Source organism: Macrotis lagotis, chromosome 1, assembly GCF_037893015.1.
Source record: "Macrotis lagotis isolate mMagLag1 chromosome 1, bilby.v1.9.chrom.fasta, whole genome shotgun sequence".
In the NCBI taxonomy this organism is placed as follows: Eukaryota; Metazoa; Chordata; class Mammalia; order Peramelemorphia; family Peramelidae; genus Macrotis; species Macrotis lagotis.
This window is the reverse complement of record NC_133658.1, coordinates 345,552,570-345,559,135: the sequence shown is the minus strand read 5'-3', so window position 1 is coordinate 345,559,135 and position 6,566 is coordinate 345,552,570. Positions and strand designations below refer to the sequence as shown.

The 6,566-nt window shown below is 35.0% G+C and overlaps 1 pseudogene; it reads left to right on the top strand.

The window, feature by feature from the left end:
• Positions 1-379: 379 nt before the first annotated feature.
• Positions 380-2,743, top strand: LOC141498436 (pre-mRNA-splicing factor CWC25 homolog pseudogene; annotated as a pseudogene).
• Positions 2,744-6,566: the final 3,823 nt, after the last annotated feature.

The following is a 6,566-nucleotide window of genomic DNA, read 5'->3' as shown; positions in this document are numbered from 1 at the left end:
CTCCCTATTTCCCTTATGTTTTCATTATTCTAGTTCAGAGTTTAGAGCTGGTCCCCACACTCAAGGACCATTCCCTTTATTCCATTTTCATATAGGAAGAGGCTCTTGACAATATTTCACATAATCATGTTTCAATCTTTTCCCTAATATTTTTGTTATATAGAACAAAATATGTGACCACACATTTGGTGCTATAAATATATAAGATCATTGAGACAGATGCAAGAAATACATAAGGCAAAGATGACAAGTCATAGCTTTCTTTATTTTTATCAAATATTTCTGGATATTATTTCATATTTAACCCACATCAGAATCTAGCTAGGATATGCTTTTTTTTTTTGGTGAACTGTTCAATGCAATTGATGCCTGCCCAGAGATGCATGCCCCAGATTATATCGGGCACAACCTGCACATGAGCCAGGGGAACTCTAGGGAAAACATTGGGTTAGTGGCTGTTGTAGATTGCCACCTGGTAGATGATGTAAATATTTCATCCATTTCTAACAATTCATTGACACCCTACCTTCTCATTGGTTTGAGGAAGAAGAGATGACAATGGCTGTTTAGCCACTAGACATCCCATGAGGTTCCTATTAATGGCCTACCCAGCTAACACTATTTATAGCGTTTGAGACTCATTTGAGTCTCAAAACAACCCTATGAGATAATGTGCTACAGAATGTCATTATCCCTATTATACAGATGATGAAATTAAGACCCAGAAACATTTAATGTCTCATTCAAAGTTGCAAAGCTTGTGAGTGAGAGGTGGGATTGAACCCATTGTACCTGGGTCCATCCCTCATTCTTATCAGTGTTCCTTCTAAACTCCATTCCAATGATTGAAGAGAGCAGTTAGAGACTCTGGATCAAAATCTCAAAATACCAGGGCTGCAGATTGCAACTGCCTAGTTGGCAGGACCACGAAAACCCTATTTGAACTTTTATACTCCATGTTTAAAATGTCTCCTTCAGTAAAAATCCCAAATGTACAAAAATATTCATAACAGCTCTATTTGTAGTGGCAAAGTACTGGAAACTGGGGGTATGCCCATCAATTGGGGAATAGCTGAACAAATTGTGGTATATGAATGTAATAGAATGCTATGGTTCTATAAGAAATCATAAGGGAAGGGATTTCAAAAAATCTGGAAAGATTTGCATGAATTGATGCTGAGTGAGATGAGCAGAACCAGAAGAACATTATGCACCTTAACAACAACATGGGGCATGGATCAACCCTAATGGACTTACTCCATCAGTGCAATAATCAGGGACAATTTTAATGGATTTGTGATGGAGAATGCCATCTGTATCCAGAGAAGGAACTGTGGAGTTTGAACAAAGACTAAAGATTATTACCTTCAATTTTTAAAGACTGTCATATGTTTTATGTAATTTTGCTATCTGTAATGCTTGCTTGCTTTCTTTTGTATATGTTTTTTGCTCTCAATACATTCAACTTGGATCTATGCATACATTGGAAGCAAATTGTAAAGACTAAATCAGAGTGCCTTCTGTTGGAGGGAGGGAGAGGAGAGAAAAAATTCAAAATCTTGTCAAAAAAGAGAATAATTATCCCCATTTCACAGTTGAGAAAACTGAGACAGATCTCTATGTATCCATTTTTCAAGGGTTCCACATTTAGGAAGTATCTGAAATTGAATTTGAGAAAGAGAAAAAAGAGAGAAGTTTTGAATAATCCAGTGAAAAGAAAGAAAATCAAAGAACAGTTACAAATGAGCCTGAAAAAGAAGAATAAGCACAAGAAGAACAAGAACAAGAAGGAAGAAGAAGAAGAGGAAAAGGAAGAAGGAGAAGGAGGAGGAGGAGGAGGAGGAGGAGGAGGAGAGAGAAAGAAAGAAAGAAAGAAAGAAAGAAAGAAAGAAAGAAAGAAAGAAAGAAAGAAAGAAAGAAAGAAAGAAAGAAGAAAGAAAGAAAGAAAGAAAGAAAGAAAGAAAGAAAGAAAGAAAGAAAGAAGAAAAAGAAAGAAAGAAGGAAAGAAGGAAAGAAGGAAAGAAGGAAAGAAGGAAAGAAAGAAAGAAAGAAAGAAAGAAAGAAAGAAAGAAAGAAAGAAAGAAGAAAGAAAAGAAAGAAAGAAAGAAAGAAAGAAAGAAAGAAGAGGAAGGAAGGAAGAGAAGAAGGAGGAGAAGGAGGAGGAAAAGGAGAGAAAGCATAAAAAGCACAAGCACGGCAGCTATAGTAGTGAACGATCCGGTAAGGAAAAGAGGAGCCGTGGAAGGTCTCAAAAGAAAATGACAAGTCCACCGGTCTTGCCCAAAATTCCGGGTTATGATTTACAGAAATAAAGGACACTGACCCAGATCAAAGACTGCCGGGACTTCTGGTAACTGAAGCCGGGGGAGCACACAAGTTCAAGACTCATTCTAGGTCCCGGAGTACCTCCAGTTCGCCCCCTAACTCCCCAAAAGGAAGGACACGTGGGACAGAAATGGGTCAAACAAAGAGTCCTCCCTCCAAAAAAGAAGGCTGCCAAAGGCGATATGTTCTAAGTTCCACCAGAAAACTCTCAGCAGAGCAAATGGAGAGAAAACGGCAAGAAAAGATGGAAAATGCCAAGCAGCGGGAGGAAGAGAACACCCTCAAGAGGCATGAAAAGGAAAATGAAAGAAAACGGAAGCTGGAGAAGTTGGGAAATTCATCCACCAGGGTCAAGCATAACATCTACTCTCTGCAAAGAATTTCTGATGCTTTGGAAAAGAACTTCATGAAGAGATGAAGCTCATGTGGCTCTTATGCTGATTTTATCCTGAGCTTTCCAGGGAAGCTGCTGGCTCCTTAAAGAATCCTCTTAAAAGAATTGAGATGATTTCCAAGGATGTCAGATGATCGCTGCTCAAAATGATTCTATGAAGTCATTCCTGAGAAGAGCTAACTTCTCACAAAACAGGGAGAAGGATCCTGTTGTAGACAGTAACAGTCAGTTCTTTGGTTGCTTCCTCTGGTTTATATTACAGAATTGGGGTTTTGCAGTTTTCTTAAGTGGTGTCCATCTTTGTTTCAGTGCTCCTAAAGGTTCCTCCTACCTTGTATGGCTCCCTGTTCATGGTTCTGACAACAGTCCTGCAATTTGCCCTGAGCCTGCCTCAGATCCATTCTCTTTCAGAACAGACTGAATATATATATATATATATATATATATATATATATATATATATATATATATATATGTATTTTATATATATATATATCTACCTCTATGTGTAGATATGTATAGGTGTTTCATATATGTGTGTGTATATACATATACATATATATATATATATATATATATATATATATATAAATAGAAGTCAATCTTTAAATCATTTGTGCACCTCTGCCTCAGATCCATTTCCTCTTAGAACAGACTGAATATATAAAGGTATATATGTATGTGGACATATAGATGTCCACATAGATAGATAGATAGATAGATAGATAGATAATATAAATCAATCTTTGAATCACTCATGGGTTTCTTGAACTGAGTAGCAAAACAAAGGATAGAACCAATGTTCCTTGTTTCTACTACAATATGTCTTGAAAATTAATTTGAGACAAACTAATGACAGCTTGGGAAAAGCCAGAGAAGGAAAAGTGGAATTCAGAGAGGAAATCCAAAGAGGTGGAGAAACAATACTAAAAAGCACCAAATGAACTCTTAAACTAATTAGTCTTTAAAAATTCACAGCAGTATAGTGTGTATATGTACAAATGAATAATTTTAATAAATTTTTAAATTTTTTTCTAAATATCCCATTGAAAAGTGATTTTTGATATTATTGTGTTGAACTGTAAATACCAAATAATCTTGTCACACAGGGCAGCATTTTCTTCTGTATAGCTAAAATGTTTCAAACACTTTTCACTTACAGATGTATCACTATGAGTCTCTGGATGTGAAGGACTGACTGGCTCTAGAGGTACAACCAAACTGCCAACATGCCTCCTGGCTTTTAAAAGAAAATACAGTAGAAATTCTGTTTTGTTTAAAAAAAAATGTGGACTCTCTCTCTCTCTCTCTCTCTCTCTCTCTCTCTCTCTCTCTCTCTCTCTCTCTCTCCTCTTTCTTTCTCCTCTCTCTTCTTTCTCTCTCCCTAAATGGACTCTAGATTTTTTTGTGAACCAGAGGCATTTTGAGAATAATTTATCAATTAATTTAATTATGCTCAAAGGCCTATAAAATCGGGCATGGACATTCTCTCTGATCCAGCATTGTCACTATTTGGTCTATATTTCAAAGAGGGAAAAAAAGGATAAGGACCTATAGGTACAAAAAAAATGGCCTCTCTTTTTGTGGTGACAAAGAATTGGAAATTGAGGTAATGCCCATTAACTGGAGAATGGCTTAATAAGTTGTGATATAATATTGTTATGAAAATATGCTGTGCTGTAAGAAATGACAAAATAATGACTTTAGAAATACTTTGTATGAACTGATGCAAAGTGAACAGAACTAGGAAAAAATTATACACAGTAACAGCAACATTGTAATAGTAATCAAATGCCAAAGATTTAGCTGCTCTCACTAAAATACTGATTTATGACAATTCCTAAAAACTTACAATGAAAAAATCTATCTGCTTCTAGGGAAAGAACAGATGAAGACTGAGTGCAAATTGAAGCATATTTTTTCACTTTATTTTTCTTGTGCTTTTTGGCAACATGGCAAATATGAAAATGTTTTACATGACTTCACATATATCAATGCCTATCTATTTCTTCTCAATGGATGGGGAAAGGGGTAGGGAAGGAGATAATTTGAAAAAATAAATTTTAAAAAGACTGGAATCTAATAAAAGTGGCAGAACAGTATTGGTTAAATGGCTAAGAAGCATATACCTACTACAATAAATATTGATCACATCCTGATCTTTGCCCAAGACTGCTGGAGCAAGGCAAGAGGGGCTCTAAGAACTGACCAGAATCCATGGTCAGAGGGAGCAGAGTGGGAAGTGGGAATCAGGGTGGTAAAGAGGAGTCCTTAGCTCACACCTCCAGAAAATATATAATATATATGGCACTTCACTTTGAAAAAGACAAAGTTTGCCTATGGAAGTGGGCATCAGAAAAAATTGTAGTTTGGGAGTTATTTTGAAATAATGTAGTTTACTTTCTCACTGTTTCTCAGGAAAGAAACCATGTAAAAGAAGACTAGAAATTCATGCTATATTCTAAATATTCTCTAAAACCATTAAATGTATTTGTTAGAAAAAATTCATGCTTTTGAAACACATGTTATAGTTGAACCTACTATATCTGGATTTTAGTAAGCTATTTGACAAAATATCTCACAATACCCTTAGGACAAGACAAACAGAATAGACAACTAAATGACTAGTGAATTCAGAACTGGTTAAATAGTCAGACAAAGGAATGAACCTGAAGGCACTCTCTATTGGTGACTAGAAGACTTTCTGACCCTACCCAATTCTACTAAATATCATCATCATTAGTATTCTAAAATTAATAGTGACTTATCTATCACTGTTGAGAACTACTCTCTGCAGCCTATTTCTAGATGACATAAGAACTGAGTAGTTTTTAAATAATCAAGTTGAATAAAACTTTAGAGTAATATGCAAATTATTCATTCATTCATTATTTGATTGTTTGTTTGTTTGTTAGTTAAGCAGGAGCCTTAAATAAACAGGATTTTACTTCTGGGCTATGGTTTGCTGACCCTGATCTGGATGAATACCTAGAGGGCTGACTAGCATACTTAAAGGTAAATAAAGCTGGAAAGCATTGCTCATATGCTGGATGATACTATCAGAGCTCAAGAACATCTTGATAGTTTGTAATTGTGGGAATAATCTAACTATATTAGGTCAAATGAAATAGAATTTTTTAAAAATTTAAAGTCTTGTGTTTAAGTGGCCAGTTCTACTGCACAAATACAAGATATTACTAAACAATTACTATGCAAAAAATTCTGGGGGATTGAGGTAGAGGTAGGAGAGGAATCAGAGTCATTTGAATGCACGTTCACTATGAGCCAATAGCATGATGTGACAGTTAAAACAAGGCAATCTTGTGAATTTATAATGGTATAAGTTGATGATAGTCCCATTGTTCTCTACCATAGTGAGACTATATCTAATGAAACAGTGAATCAGGTTTTAAGTTCATTTTAGAAAGTACATTCTAACATTTTTTTTGAATACAGAGAAGAGATAATAAGGAAGTTTGGAAGAGGAATTCATAGAAGTAGAGGAATATTAGAGTTTCAAATTAAAATGAATAAACATTTTTTTAAAAATCCATATTATATGAAATAGAAATTTTTATTGCTATTAGCAATCCTCTTTTTTCTTATTTGTCTAAGAAAATGATCATACTTTTTGAAGCTTGTCAAATTTAAAATAATAAAAAAACTTTAATAAAATTACCAAATTATAGGGCAAATAGAAGAAACTAGAAATGTTTAGTTAGAGAAGACTTAGATGGGAGGTAACCACTGCCTTCAGATATCTGAAGATTCTTCACATTCTTCACTTTTAAGGCAGAATATGTAAGAACAGACAGAAGTTACAGGCAGATAAAGGAATAGCCTTTTC